General features: G+C 42.0%; 1 long non-coding RNA gene across 1 annotated transcript in view; it reads right to left on the minus strand.

The window, feature by feature from the left end:
* Positions 1-312: 312 nt before the first annotated feature.
* LOC130144718 (uncharacterized) overlaps positions 313-16,703 on the minus strand; it is a 48,687-nt gene continuing 32,296 nt past the window's right edge. Inside the window, exons 6-8 of the long non-coding RNA XR_008820226.1 lie at positions 8,174-8,372; positions 2,368-2,415; positions 313-1,557 (exon numbers count right to left, since the gene is read on the minus strand). This is a non-coding gene — a long non-coding RNA (uncharacterized LOC130144718). The remainder of the gene's footprint in view (positions 1,558-2,367; positions 2,416-8,173; positions 8,373-16,703) is intronic.

The following is a 16,703-nucleotide window of genomic DNA, read 5'->3' on the forward strand; positions in this document are numbered from 1 at the left end:
GTTGTAAGGAAATCCAACCCTTTTTTGGTTTGCTGAAAGCTGACATGCAACAAAACCAGATATCCGTAGAAGATGTCTTCAGGGGCTGCAAGTGACCAAGGGTCATTGCATTAGCACATTCTAATTAGACTCTTTCTGGAGGAAGTGCTATGTTGTCAGGCATCCAGGTTTCAGAGTCTCAGCATCAAAGCAAAAGAACTTGCATTACCAGAATGACAAATAAATATCACTGAAGCATTCCCTAACAATAATGGAAGGGCTGATAGCTGAGAAAGATTGAGCCAAATTCACTTAGCTCGGAAGGCCTCAAGAAATTGGTGTAATTTGTTAGCTCATAGCTACACGAGTGGAAAACTAAATGACAGCAAGAGTTCCTGCCACACGGAAAACAATGGAAATCAAAAAAGAATTGCTGGAGCCAGGAGATATGAGCAAAGATTGGAGTTTTAGCTATATCAAAGAGCATAGTCTGAAAGGAAGAAAAAGTAAATAAGGATGTAGAAAATGTTCTGATATACCAAACAGTTTCTATTGAATTCCAAAAGAAATGGAAGTTGGCATAGTCCATTATCTAGAAATAAAACACATTTTTAGTTCCAACGCAGCCATTTTTCACAAGGTCAAAAAGACTCAAATCTACTAAGAACGAAATATGAACAAAAAATAGGCTAGCTAAAATTGCAGTCTGAATTTATTCATCGTTCATTTGATCACAGATGGCATATAGTTCAGCAAGGATCTGATTATATGACAAATGGTTGGTTACTGGTGTAGCAGCAGAAGATACACAGCACAAAGAAAGTGCACTTTTACCGTATTGTTACTGAAAGCTGAGATTTTATCGATTTGCAAAAGGCAGCTGGGGGAAGGACTAGCGTTAGAATCAGTAACTTCCGAGATAAACCTACAAAGTTGCAGGTCCTGGCAGAATTACATGATCAGCTGTTATTAGTGATACTGAACTAACAACCTCATTACACCCTGCGTAGATGCGGTGCTTAGGGACGTGGTTTAATGGTGGACTTGGCAGTCCTAGGTTAACAGTTGGACTTGATGATCTCGAAGGTCTTTTCCAACCTAAATGATTCTATGATTCTATATTTCCATACCCTGAGAAAGGATGGGAGTGATGGCACGCTTCAGGGGAGGTGTAAAACTGATCTCATGAATACCTCTTGTCCTTAACTATACAATCAACCTTGTGGCTTGAATGGAGGTTCAGCCCCAAAATCTTGACCCAAATGTCTCCTGGAACATGTCGGACAACGCAGGATTCATCTGATCTTCATTCATGCTGCAACGCGCTCCTCAGTGGGCAGGACTTTGCAGTCCTGGAGGAGCTGTGTTTCAGCACGGCATGAAGTCATTTGTCGAAAGGCAGGTCAAGTTTTACAAGGCATTCAGCAATGAGATATTTGGGGATGAAAGATGCCATATGATGTCAGTAGAGAGGCAGAGGCTCAGAGAGTTCAGTCCGAATGGTGATCATCCAACCTGACCATTCAGGGCTCTTCTGCTTCTTCTTTCAACATATGTTCTGTTCATTGACCCCTGTAACTGAGGGTTAGGGAGAACAAATATTAGGTAAGACCAAATCAATACGCTGAATTTCTCGCTGTAACAGGATTTATTTATCCGAGAGAAATGAAGAGAGGCAGAAATGGGGAGATCAGTTGCCTTTAACCCATCTGTAGAGTTGACCTCACCCCTATTTCTGACCTAGCTGGCGTTTTTAGGGGTCTGCCGTCAGGTGTGGACACAGCTTCAGAGTGCCCAGAGGGGGAATAAGGCTGGCAGGGCAGCAGGTCGCTGGCGTAACGCCCCGCGAGTCCCTCCGTAAATCTACGTCAGACATTTGCAGCTGTTACTACAGCTACTTCTGATAGTCAATTGTTCCGTGGCCTCTTCTGCATTAAATCTCTTTAATTTATTTAAAAAAATAATTTAAATGATTTAATAATATAAACTTAATTAAATTCTGCATTAAAGCTGTTGTTGCTGATACCCCGGGCAACTATGGCAGCACAGAGCTAAGGATCCACCTGAAGAACAGGACAGGTATGTGGGTGCCTGGGCTTTGCATCAGCCCACACGGCCACTGCTCAGTGGGCACGGAAGCTGCACGAGCCATGTTAAACCCAGCACCACACGGCAGATGCAGCCCACGAAAGCAAGAGTTTGCACCCCAGAATTCATGGTGGGAGGAACTCCAGGGCACTCAAAGTTATACATGCTGTAAGGTTGGCTTTGGCTCTTCATATTTGTGCTATTATGAGCTGGAAAATATAACTTCTTGGTGTAAATGACCCCCGCATCCCCAGATTATTTCTAGCTATCTTAACAGGTTATAATAGTTAAAATTCTCACCAGTAATGTCTTGCACCTTCTGAACGATGTTCACACAGACTTATGAGTCTAAAAAAAAGAAAAAAAAAAAAAAAGAGCAATGGTGGTTAAACATATAAGCTCTATGGAGGCGTAATTGGGGAATCACATCAGCTTGCTGCTCCCTTCCACTCTTTCTCTACGACACTGCAGCATCATGTAATTCCTGAGGCCCATAAGAGGAAATAGGACACATTATTATTGGGTTGCATTTCTAGCTGAAAGGAATAGTATAAAAGTCTTCCACAATAGAAAGATGCAGTCAGATCTTTCCGGTTCCTTCCAGCAGATCCATCTCCTTGAATAAAGATGATAGATGTGATCAGAGAGAATACAGGACAGATGGGTATAGCAGTGCATCGTGTTCTGGCTGCTGCCCACTGCTTTGCCTCTGCGAGTGGGCTGGAAAGGGGAAAGAAGAAGAGTGCTATCTTTGATTTTATGCTCTCTCATCAACGGAGAAACCCCAGCTGGGAAGCTGCAGGCAGCACAAAACAAAGCAGACCAGAGAACCTGGTCCTTATGCAAATATTTAAAACTATGCATGCTGTTACCATATGAAAAAATACCCTGAGGTTGAGAAGTGGAGGAAAGTACTTTAAGGCATACTGTGAACACTAAACAAAAGTCGGCTTTCAGCCTGAAAAATAAAATAAAATAAAAAAAAAAAAAAAAAAAAAAGATAGTCTGATGTTCTAGATTCTTGGGTAGCCCTTATAATAAAGAATTGTACTGCTTCTCATCCTGCATCGCAAACAATATTTAGGTCTGTGGTACTTTTTTACAATAGTGATACTTACTGTAAATTTGTACAGCGAAGTAACTTTAAAAGCGTAGTCGGAAGAGCAAAGCAAAAAACTTAAGGAAAGAAGAAGCCTAAGACCTACTTTTGCTGTAAAGGAGCATTTCTAGTAAATCACATCTCACTACTGATTAAAGTTCCGCCATCTGGAGTTCACCAAAGTGGCATCTGGCATTCCAACAATTTTAGGAAATATGCTGTAACTATAATAATAAAACCGAACATCCTGGTTTTAAACAGGCAGTTTCTCCCGCTGATCTTTTTAAGAGATATGCTCCAGTTCAGGCGGAAGGCTTGGTGCACAAGCGATGACGCTTGGTGAAATTCTGTGGCTTACTGTGCACCAGAGGTCCACCCGCTGGACAGAATTCATCCTTCTGGCTTTAAAATTGTGGCTTAAGAGACTCGCTGAACTGAAGTGCTTTAAATATATAATCACCAGAGGAACCCTCTGTTGTCCAGGGCCACAGGCACCTCCAGAGCATGACTGAGCCCCATTAAGACGTGAATTATCTTCGCAACTGACTACTTACCATTCCCTATTGAACAGAGGGACTGCACTCCTGAATTATTTACAGTTCAGCAGAATGCAGTTGGGTCTATGACTATGCATCCTGTACCAAAGGCCTGACCTTATTACACACTGCTCAACCTATTGCGTTAGGATCCTTTCTATATCTCTGCTATTTATGATCAATAGCATGGACTGCTGACTAATGAGGCTGGGATCAGAAACATTCCAGATGCTAAACCTTCAAAAGGATGTAGGTGCCTGATGTTCCCAGTGCATACAATCCTGACTGACAGCATTTTATGGCATCCAAAGGTCTGAAGGAGTTCCACACAGAGCTCTGACTTCCTCAGTCTTGGCAATGCTGACTTAACCCAGAAGATGCTTCGGGGCAATGTGATGCAACAGGATCCGCAAAGCAGGATGCTCTGAATATGACTAATTCATGGAAAACAAAACCACAACCATCACATTTTATAGCACAGCAATAAATAAGGGTGGGTGGGTGGGGTGGGGTGGGAATACGAGTTGTTCTGCCCCTTCCTTCTTTTAAACGATAGATTTGTGGCTAAAGCCACCATAGAGAAAACATGGCACTAGTCTGGGTGGCTGATTCCATTTTCTGGAACCAGACACAGCCAGGTAGGCTAGACCTAAAAATGATTTAAGTGCAAATAGTCTATTTATATCGGGAGGCTTTTGTTATTTGGATTTATTTCATCACAAGAGGAGTTGCCTGGTTCTGACAATCTGACAAAAACCGACAATCATGTATCAAAAACATACTTTAGCAAGTTATCCCCTTTCCAGTCTGTTCTTCAGCAGCCCGCCCCAAAAAGTGTCCTATACAATACACACTGTTTTTTAAACAAATTTCTTTCAGAATTAATTTTTTCTATGTACCCTAAGCTTCCTTGGCTAACAGAACTGGACATCGGCACGTCAGTGATCCATGAATTCAGTTGATGGCGATCAGAGCAGCACCAGTTCCACTGGCCAACATGGATCTTTCCTATTGATGATGCCAGTTGTAAATATACAATTAGATATTTATAAGCAGACCCCACGATTCATAAATATGTGCATTTCCTCCACAATAATATGAATAAATGTTTGAATACAACAAACACCCAGTATATTTACAAGTATTTTGAGAAAATCTCAGCGTCAGCAGCACTGAACTTCAGTGAGGTCTTGTGCCTTCAAATGTCACCTTGTATAAGGATGCGCGCTGGAACTTCACGACAGGCAGCAAGCATCACATGTATTTGAACAATAGCTAGCAAAGTTCTGCTTCTGTATTTTAAGTGCAATGTACAGTAGTATATTAATAGCCTTAAAATAAAATAGGAAAAATAAATTTTATGCAAGCCTTCCATCAATTTTTTTATATTTTCTTGTAATAATAATATCACAGGCTACTTGTAGAAGCTTGGATGTGACACAATGCATGCAATGAGTTTTTCTTTGCCATTTTTCTTTCAGCCTCTCTCTTTCTCTTCTATAGCTTTACCCTTTCCTGCTTTGCTTTTTTTTACTTTCCCTCGTATATGCACCCTACTCTTTTCATTGTGAAGCAGCATACATGTATGTGGCCCTGTTTACGCTGAAGGGGGTAAAAGCACTCTGCAGACTTCAATTAATTAGCACACGGTAAGCCGACAGCAACACGGTCACCCTGATTTTGCCACCCTTGGGTTAAAAATCGCGAGACCATTTAACAACACACAAACTTCAAGCTCTCTTTTCAAAGTTGAGGCCAGCAGCTTGTGTGCAGGATCCTTCCTGTGCTCTGGATGGCATCTCTAGCTAAGCTTATGCAGATGTAATTACCCAATGCAGATGCAATTATCCAAACTGGAATTTTGCCAGGACACAAGGATCAACACGTTTGTGAAATGTGCCATGAAGTCATTCGCGAAAAGTAGTTGGAAGCTCATTTTTAAAAAGTGTCACCCTAAAGGCAAAAGAAACAGAACTGGTGGAAATCATGGCACCTCGCTGGAGATTCTCCAGCCCCAGCCATGCCCTGGTCTCTCTTGTGACAGGGTTTCTCTTTCTCCCATGGCTGGGAGCGTCGAGAAATACTCTGTGCTACAGCTCTGGCTTCCTTCTGCCAGCAGTTTCCTCACAGGAGGAGGAAACAGTCTCGACTCTTCATATTTTTTTAATAAAATATCTTCCTCCCTCCTCTTCCATTGCAAACTTCTGGAAATAAAAAGCACGTTTAAACTTCTCCAGTTTCATTTTTCTATGTTTTGTGTTTCTTTTCTTCTGATCTTTTTGCTTTCGTCTGCTGACTTTATTATACCAATTTAGCTGCCGCAGATGTTCCCCCCCCCCCCCCCCCCCCTTTTTCTTTTAATGGATACGGCAGTGAAATGATTGCTTCTGGCCTGCTGCCCACAGCCGCTGCTTTTCAGTGGCTCCTTTTCCCCTTACCGTCTCTCGAAGTGACATTATGCACCGAATCCTACAAACACTACGACATGCTGACAGCTCTTTTTTCAGCAGACTGAGCTCCCTCTCGGCATCAAAAGCGGTATCCCAGGCCATCTCATCAGCCAAGGCAAATTGTCACATCTTCATCAATTCTCCTGAAATCAGCGGAGCTTCAGCAGTTTAATTCAGCTGGATAAATGGACGGCTGAATTCCCGAAGTACACCCAGGGACTAAGACTGGGTTTTTTTTTATAACTTCAGCCACAGCAGTGAACCCATCAGCTCATCCTAAGTTTTTTCCTTACCACCCTTTAGAAATTTCCCACAGAGTTTTCTCCATATGGGACTCTGGCACCAGCCAGAATCACTTTCTTTTCTTTCTGGCTTAGGGAATGAATGGCAGAAAACTGTCCTCACTGCAGCACATTGGTGGGACTCAGCAGCACGACTCAGCACAAGAGACCGCTCTGCGATGCTGCTCCTGCTCAGCACGGCAAGGCTGGGACAGAGAAACACCAGTATCGACATTTCAGAGTGCCTTCCCTGGTCCTCTGAAAACTGCAAGTTATTGAAGATGGTCAAAACGAAAGGGGAAAAATAACGACAAGTTTGGCAAATATTTCCATTATACAGCATTGTAGACTATCTTCTACTCATTCTGACAGCTCTTTCCCAGGACAGCAGACAGGACTCCGCGCACCCCGCATAACTAAGCAGGCCAAAACCACAGCACGTGACATCTCTATTGACTTGGTAATTCAAAGGATTTATTTTTTCTTTAGGTTCCCTCCAGCTCTACATGCAGTTGCACGCTCAAATACAAAGCTTCCTGACCCTTACAATTCCGAGGGACTAAAATCTGAGCTGCTGGGTTTAGTTTAATCTTTAATTTCAGAAGGACCTGGGCCAATGAGTGAAGAATCACATACGGCCCATAGGCAGAGCCCTTCTGAACAGCATATTCTCGATGTTATATATAGCACCTCTCCCTTGTGAATTTCCAGGTGTTTCTCAGATTTTACAGGTAGGAACACCAAAACTCCAGATGGCAAGCGTTTTGCTTGAGATCATGTCAGCGATTACAGAGGTATTTCCTGACTCCCATTCTAATTGCTGCATTAAAGAACATAGCTAAAAATCATAGCCGAAGCCCTACTGCTTTTCTTTCCACTATCACATTTTTCCTGTAATGCAATGTTTTGGTCTCATTCCTTTTCTACATACAACCCTCCAGTCCGTCCAAAGTAGCATGCTTCTTGGCCAATTCCAAGTACTTTTTGTTGATTTTAACAGGCTTATTACTGCATATTTGGCTGGCCACAAGCCACAGTAGATTTAGTTTTATACTGCTTTCATTAACTGCTTTCAGATATGCTAAGTTTTCTCGCTGCATGGAAAGATAAAATAGAGATGAGGGCTATTGCTGTGTTCTATTCTTGGTTTGTAAGACCAGTGTTAGAGTTTGTTTACGGTCCTTTCTAGCGCTGTTCACTCTACTACCCAAGCTTGTTATTGACTTCAGTGTTTTCAACATCTACAGATGTATCCAAGAAATGCTTGGAATCAATAATGTGAAAAGGGAAATTGCAAGCTATGTCTGTGAAAATGTTGTGAAGAATACGCTGGCTTCTAGGAAACTGCAACTGAGACAAGAGCATGTTGAAGATAAAGACCAACCCCACAAATCTCCATCACACCCCTTCTCTTCAAAAAATGATGGTTCCATTTCTGCTTAGTTCACCTGAGGTAGAAAGTCACAAGAAAGAAGGGAGACGAATCATTCCTTGTGCTTGAAAATGACAGGAAGAAGAAAGGGAAAGATGGAGGGAGGGAATAAAAAGTAAAAAGAAATTGCTAAGCTCTTAAGCTTTGGAAAAATAAACTCACTGTCATGGTTGGACAGAATGACACAACAAGTCTGGGTGTGAAGACATCACTGAGGACATTTACCCAGGAACAATCCCATGCCGCAATCTGATGGCAAGCAACTCCTTGGAAATCATGGCTTAGTTGGGTTATCCTAATTTTCTTACCAGTAACATGTTGCTTGGATTGTCAGCAGCTACTGGGATGGACCGGCTCTAACTCAGCGTACTCCACACGAGGCAGCCGTAGTTCCTTCCTTGCTGCGGCACTTCGGAGGCAGTGTCCTTATTGACATTCTGTGTCTTGCCAGGAGTGGTAACACAGGAGCAGCAGGGTGCTTATTGCTCGTCTGCTGAAAAGCCTAATCTGGAATCAGAAAAGCGTATTATGAACAAAACAGACTGTATTGAAATTGGGATATATTGCTTGAGCTGTTCTTTCATAAAGAAATACACTGAAGATGATTTTCTCTTTCACCTAAGTAACTTAAGAAAGTTATTAGTGGACTGTTATTTCTATTTCATCGTCTGACTCTGTTTTTCACTAATGAGATTTCCAACAGCACCTTAATTCACCTTTTTGCTAAGTAACCTTCTCTTGCTTCAGCTTCTTCATTAAAGCCAACTGTTTTTTGTTTGTTCTGAAGCTCTCTTGGTACAGAATATGGCATTAATTATTTTTCTCCCAGTCAGATAATGACTGTAACCTAACATTTATACTTGCCCCTTCTTCATCAAAGACGATGCATGTTCCTTGGTACTTGGTGAAAGCTGAAAAGACTTCCATTAGATCTTCAATCTATGGCAATAATTTATGTGATAAAACAGAAATCTCACTGTAAACCAAGGGTTTGCTAGGCAGGGGCCTTAAATATTCTAGGATGAACACAATGGTAACTGTACAGTTCCCAGGAGCTCAGGAGGAAAACCAGTGTGATACAAGGATAATTAAATTATTTTCAAGCTTCTCAAGTGCTTTTGGAATCCCTATATGTCACCAGATGTCTCCCACACACTAGTTTCTACTTTCTTTAAATGAGTTAAAGTAGCAAAACTCAAGGAGCTATCTCATCATCCAATTTAGAAGAGTCTACACTGACATCCTTATTAAAAAGCAACACAGGTGAGTTTGAAAGGGCCCTGTTCATCCCTTTATAGCTTGGCCCAATTTTGTAAAACGTTATAAAGACCTGGCTGGAGAATTTGTGTGTGATTAATGTCTCAGCTGTGTGCCACTGGCCTTCTGTTGACAGTAGTTAGTCAACATTTTAGATTTATTTCAGGTGGCAACAAATTCTGCTTTTAGGGAACAGTGCATTTGCTATTCAGTTCGAAGCAGCTGTATCATGGAACACAGTGAATCCAGGGATACAATGCGAACTCATTAATTCCTTTGATGCAAATGGTTCCTTATTCTATCCTTACAGATAACATAAACATATTTTCCCTTTTGTCTGAGAACGTTTCTGTTTCTAATCTATACACTATATTCAAAGACATATTGCTACATTTCCACACTTAATACAAACTCCGTTTCCATTAGTGTTTTGGTGCTTCACTCCATTTCATTCTTAAGCAAATTAATAGTTTCTAAACCAGTTTCTCTCCAACCATTTGTAATAGATTGCATGGGCTTCATGAGGTCCTGCTTATCGGAGTTTTCTAGTGGAATTTACAGCAAGGCAAAACAAAACGGTGAAGGACATACTGTAAGGAACAGTTTTATGTAAGCACAAACAGGAACAGGTAAACTCATCAGTCTTTTTCCTTTGCTATTTGCATATGCCATCGCCTTCTTGTTGTGATCACAGGTTTTGTTTTCCTTGTGCACTGCAGCAGACCACCTCTTGCTTTATTTCACATGTATCTGTGCACCTTAAGCATCACCTGGTATTTCTGGGTTTGAATAAATCTCTGGTTTCAAAGGAATTCTTAAACAAAGCCAATGTATTCTGTGTAGTAATAGGCAGTGTCCTGGAAGCTCTTGTAGCTTAATTACAACTATCCCCCCCCCCCCCCCGAAACACTATGTTTTTTGAAAATTCAGCTCGTTTTCTCTCAAAGCTCATCCTGCTTGTTAAAGTCTTGAACCGGATTTTCCAAACAATTTGTAAGCCTGGTTTTCAGTGAAACCTCCTGTCCAGTAAGTTTTCAGTTTTATTTGGTTCTGCACAGCTCTAATGACTGTACGCGCTTCCAGAAAGCATTTGTTAAATGCTTAGTATCACCAAACCATCATTTTTAAATGTTTCTTTCAAAATTACAACAGCTTAATTCCACCGAGTGTGACTCCCGATCTGCCCTTGCACCAGCCGCTGCAGTGCTGGGGTCGCCCTGGGGAGGGGCGCAGAGGAAGGCAGAACTTCAGCCTGCGTCCTTTGACTGTTCAGGATGATTATAGGCTGATGATGATGCAGCCCACCTTGTTTAATGCCCTTGGTTCTCGAACTTTTTTAAAAAATCTAGTGTCCAAGAAAGGCAGAACAGGAAAAAGAAGAAATCTGGTGGAACCAGTCACTGAAACGAAGCCTCTTTTGCTTTCCTTGCCGAGGAGCTCTGCTGGTGCCAGGTCATCAGCACCTAGGCTCTGGAGGGGCTCCTGCTTTCCTTACGCCCTCACCAATGAGAAACGTGAGTGATGATGCTGAAACCACCGCTCATGGTGCTTTTAGGAAAAGATTGGAAAGCCAATGCTTTTTCAGAGGCTTTTTGCCTTCTTGCTTTTTACTATCTGCAGAAATGGGCAACACCTCCCAAATGGGGGTTTTACTATCCCTGAGTTCTGCTATCAGGGCAGTCAAATAACTAGAAAGACAAAACTGAAGGGTTTTTTTCCTTTTCCGAAGGAATCTCTACCACTTCTGTGAGGGATTCAACTCTGCCTTTGCTTCACATTATCTGTATTTTCCAGTGTATAACCCAAGGATTTATTCCTAGTGTCTCTGTGTTTGTTTATTTTTTAACCAATAAGCTGTGCTTTCCTTACAGCAACAGGAAAAAATAAATCCATTGAAGTACAAGAATAATGCAGTCTGAGAACCACTGAAAGAAGTGCATCTAGATGAGCAGCGATAAAAATCAGACATGTACATATTAATATTTTGACAACAGAAAAAGAACAGAGGATGAGATAAGACTTCTCAAAAAAGAAGTCCTTAAAAACAGAAGTTATCTAATTGGTTATTTTACCTAGAGGTAGAACAATCTATTTCTAGCTATCACATAGTAATGAGAAGTCATTATCTTGAACTCTTCTTTAATTAACATCAATCCTGATTAGTCAGAATATATTAGGCTTTTTGTCTGTTACCATAGTAGTAGAATCTCCAGTAAAGGAGGTATTCAATCACACATTATCATTTGCACACCAATTCCATGTAATTATTATTGTACCACGTTTCATGAATATTATTTTTTCTTCTCATTTTCAAAAAGTGAAATCTATTATTGGCCAACCCTTTCTTTCCCAGAGCAGATCCTGGCATACCATGATTTTGCATGTTGTAGGTGAGTATAACCTAGAAAACGTTAATGGAATTTATTCAAAATGGATGTCAAAAGCCCAGTCTCCAGCACACCTGTAGTTATATTCCACTATGTTGAACCTTGAGGTTTTCTAAACTTTTAATACTGGAATTTCAGATTACAGAAAGTAAGTAAAACTAAAATAAAAAAAAAAAAGCCATTTTAACAGTATAAGCTATTGGCTGTTTAAAGAAATGAATGGTTTGCTTCCAGGCCAGCTGCTAACACCACAGTAAGTTGGGATGCCCCCGGACCAGAGGCAGAGTGCAGGGGGCGGGTCTAGGTGAGGCAGCTGCAGGAGTAATGTGGGAGAGAAAAAGAGTTATGAACCTTTGCTCATTCTGCTTGGGGTTTTTTTCCTGCTGGTGTATCTACCCATATTCTATTCTATTTGTTGATTGTTACCTTTGTGGTTATTAATAAGCGCTCCAAGTTTTTGTAGAAAATAGCAACTTCAAAATAACTTCCTGAAACTGGTGAAATGGGGAATAACTTTTTTGCCAGAGAATTCTACAGGTGGCTCAAAACCTGTTATGCATAAAAATTATTTTTTTTTATTCTATTAAGTTCCACAGGCTTTTGGAGTAAACAACTTTTGAACCGTATTACATTTCTCAGTAATGCCATTGATTTCATCCAGACTGAACAAAAGAGAAACCCAGACCTTGCGTTACCAGGATGCTCGGTCACCGACCCCCGTGGTGCTGTGTGGGAGCGTTGCCCCAGAGCAGGGCAAGCTGAACGGCTCTGAGGGGGGCTGAGGGGGGCTCAGGTGCCCCATTTGAGAGCCACGCTGTCACCAAGCCAGCCCACACCCAGTAGCCACCTGGGCCATCAGTGCTGCGGGTCCTGGGTGCCTGCCAGCCCTGCAGGATGAGCTTGCACAAAGCGCAGCCCCTCCAGTGACACTTTGGTTCAGGCTGAAAGTGTTGTTGGTTTTCTACCTGCTCATGCTTGGGACAGAATAAAGGGACAAAGTTGATCCTAACATCACACGGGACCTTGCACCCCCCCAGTAACAGCCAGGTGGAAGGGGACCTTGGGTCTCCTATAAAAAAAGTTTTGAGTTGCTTTACTTAGTATGGGCTGGCAATAATTCAGCAAATGCTGTTATGCTTATTCCAGCTACATTTGTTTCTTCTTCAGGGTATTATCGCCCAGGAGATCGTGTAAGTAAAATACTGATGCTGGCTTTCTGCCACTCAGGGATTCCTCTTCATCTGCTCGTCATACAAGCGCCCAATTCCTGCAGCCCTTTGCCAGCCGGAGCCTACGGGTCAGTTTTATCCCTGACCGAGCAGATGTGGGAGAGACTTACACTGCGGAAAAAAATAACTCCCCCCTGCAAAAAAAATCAGTGCTTCATTTCAATTTACAGATGTAGATTAAGGGCACCACAAAAACCCGCCCATTAGCTACATACACGCTAGTTTTGCAGGAAAAAACCCCACAAGAATATTCCCAGCTATCACAGGACTGACTTTTCAGCTTTACTACATTTCAAAGCAGGGAATAAGGGATTCAGCCAAAGAGGAATTACAAAACTAAAACCTCTCGCAGTACTTTGAAAATTGAGACAGACACAAGTCTCTAGTGAGCCTAATGCAGTATCAGAGTAAAAAGTGATTTAGCGTCTTAAAAACGGTGCTTTTGTTTTCTATTTAAAGTAGGAAATCAAAGTCATGTCTTTAAATATTTTATTCTGTGAGGCAGCCAAAAAAGGGTTTGCTTTCAAGCCTGAATAGTGAATACAGAGATAAAGTAGCACTTTTGAGAGCCTTTCATATGACTTTCTCCTTGGTTGAAACGCTTGAAACATGGAAGTATGGTGTTGCCACACTCCTTCAGGGGGAAAAGGAAAGGCTGTAAAATGACTTCAGTGTTTTGCGATGTGATTTGGGAACAAAGCACCAGACAAACTTTCAGTGTAACTGGAGGATTAAAGAATGGGACATGGTCAGAATGAATATTTTGCTTCCTTCGTTTTCTATATGTAAATATGTGGGCGGCCCTGCTTCAGCAATTAAATACTCCCCATCTGGTTTTTTTGAAGTTGGAGTGATAGCTCTTAGTAAATCAATTACAAATGTTCCAACCAATGTAACTGTAACAGCCTGAAGTAGGAAAAACTAGAACTGAACTTGTCCTTATTCTGTATTAGACATCCCAGCATTTAGATGGTTCTGGCTTCCATAAATCCAACAAACTACCTCTCTGAGCTTCCCCTTTACCTTCACCCTACTCTCAATTAACACCTCATTAAAATGCACACGTGCTGAGCCCTTACTTGTTGACCATCGCTTTTAGCACATTAGTATACTTGCATTATTCCCTGCAGTTTTTTTTGATCTGCAAACACAGCCATGGAAAGTCCTGTTCAAGAAATCATCGGAACATGGAAATATTGACACAAATGCGTTTGCCATTCGCCTCCTCATTATTTGTGTCTGGGTTTCCGTGAGGTGTGGATATTAAACCAGAAGCGGAGCAGAACAACAAAAGGGCTCCTAGTCTGTCAGCCTACATGGCTGCTTTGAGGCTAACTCTGTCCACATACTAACACCTGTGTGAGCTGAGACAGATTTCTTTCCTCTGAGAAACAACAACCACAGACACACACACATACACAATACCCCCATACAACCAAAAAACTAAAAAAAACCCCAAACTCTAACAGACAATGAAAAAAGCACCTTTGGACTCGGTGCATGCTGAAACTAAATGCTTTGAATTCTCCACCGACTGCGGGCTCTCTCCAGCTTAGCTGGATATACATGCCACTGTGTCAATGGATGTTTGGGACAACTTGCAGAGAACAGTGTCGGAGGTGGCTGGCTGAGCAAACCCAGGGGCTTCATTTGCAGCACAGCCCTCCTCCTCTGCTGGCTGCTCCCTGCGGAGCATCACGCAGCAAACTGGAGCATCACACAGCAAATCGGAGCATTATGCAGCAAATTGGAGCATCACACAGAAAATCGGAGCATCACGCAACAAATCGGAGCATCACACAGCAAAGCGGAGCATCACGCAACAAATCAGAGCATTACGCAGCAAATCGGAGCATTACACAACAAATTGGAGCATTACGCAGCCAATCGGAGCTTCACGCAACAAAATGGAGTATCACGCAGCAAATGGCCCTTCCCCGCAGCCCTGCAGCCAGGGCGGGCTGGCTTCCCTGACAGCACCAACACCGACACTTCTCATCTGCTCCATGCTACAGCCCACCCCATCCTCTCCAGGCAGACTTGCCCAGACTTTGTGCTTAACCTTTTAAAAAGGAAACAAAAGAAGAAGGAGTCAAACGCGGTAAATACCTATTCCCACAAAACTCTTGCTGCCCATTCACTGTGACTTGTGTGGTTTCTTTCTCAAAGACTGCTCTGCACTGCCCTTAAACTTTCCCAGTTTAAACCAGCCCATGGTCTGCAGCCTGCTCTCTGCCCCACCACACAGCAGCTCCTCTTTTGATGAGTTATAGTCACTTGAAAAACCAGGAGACATTTCTCTAAGTCAGACGAATTACTCTGGTATAAAACCAGTGTGGTGTGACTACCTTTATGTCATATATGGCAATTTAATCGTTCGGTTCTTAGCTAACCCCCCCTTATTTAAAGCTGAGTCTTCAGGTAGCTGGCACAGGGCTAGTGTCCTGCGAGCCAGCAAGGTTCTGGTGACTTAGCCCTCAGCACCTGTAAAAGCGTGTATCGATGCTGTAGATACCCTGCGATAGATGATGGGCTTCAAACGTCAGGAAATGGTACGCTGCATTTGGGTGGTTTGCACCCTGGATTTGGGCGCAATGAAACACTGTTGACCTTGTCACCCACTAGCTCTGGCAGGTCTACTGATGGAGATAGTACCGTGATGGATCCACACCCCAGGAGTATGTGTCATTAGGATTCTACTGTTCTCGGGTTTAATTCCTTTTTAATAGCTACTTTCTTTACTTAACTCCTGTACTATTTTACTAAATCATGTTTTGTGGCATCCTGACCTTCTGTTCTATCCTTCAAAATCAGCTGTTTTGGAACTCAATGGGAAAGGGTTTTTTTTGTGTTTTTCCGATTTGTTCACTGCTTCTCTCCTCATAAGCCTCCTGGGGTTTGGGATACCTGCCGTCATCATTTCATATATTCCTCACTTAGCTGGTTTTACTTTTTTTTCCCCCGCTGTGTGTTACTTAGCCATTTAAATGCTACAGAAAATCACAATGCTTCTGTTTGATTTTGCAGAGGTGAAACCAATTTGTTCAACCAAAAGTCATTCTCATGCCTAGATATTTCCTTTGTTCTTCTTGTATTTATTCTATTTAAGCTGCAGAAAAAAATGGTAAGAGTTTCTTGCAGTGCATTTCTGAAGGAAGCAAACAAGCCTGTCACAAAGAAAACAGGATCCTTACCTGTCAGGGACTGATCTTTAGAAAGCTCAGGCTATCCCCTGCAAGCACAATCTGAGCTGAACCTGGGTGACGGGGGAAGCTCCGTACATCACTTGTCACAATTGCTTGTCACAGCCTTGCTCAGGTATTAAAACAGTATCTTACTTCACGAGCAGACGCATTAAAAATCAATCAATGTCACTCCTGAGTGAGCAAGTCCCTTCTTAGCATGAACTGTGCCTCCAGTTTTCCTAAGAATTTTGACTTTGATGACTGATTTGTTTTTCTCAATTAGGAGAGAATATCTGACAGCCTCTGTGCTTACTGACAGAGAATGCAGTTCAAAGCATTTTAAAAAGAATCATCCTTGGCAATTACACCTACTAAAAATAAGTAGTGCTTTACAATGCCATTAATTACTATAATTACTGTGCCTTGAATGAGGCTTGCAACAGGCGGGGATCGTTTCAGCACTACGCATTGTGGTGAAGCACAGCTACGAGACATCCCGTTTTCACGGTGCATATTTTCTCCCAGATCCCTGAGCATAAATTTCATCAACATTAACATGAATTCCAAAACCCATATCCAAGTGCAAAGGATCTCATGATGCTTTTATACTCTCAGGATCTAAACTATAATTTCAACCATTAACAAGCACCATTTAGCATTAGATTTGCTTATGTTATATTATAGTTCTGGCGATTCTATACAAGATGCATTGCAAGCTCAGTGAAGACTAAATTGTGGTACTGAATAAACACTTTAAATAATGAAGCAGAAATAAACAGT

This window comes from Falco biarmicus, chromosome 2 (assembly GCF_023638135.1).
Source record: "Falco biarmicus isolate bFalBia1 chromosome 2, bFalBia1.pri, whole genome shotgun sequence".
Taxonomy (NCBI): domain Eukaryota; kingdom Metazoa; phylum Chordata; class Aves; order Falconiformes; family Falconidae; genus Falco; species Falco biarmicus.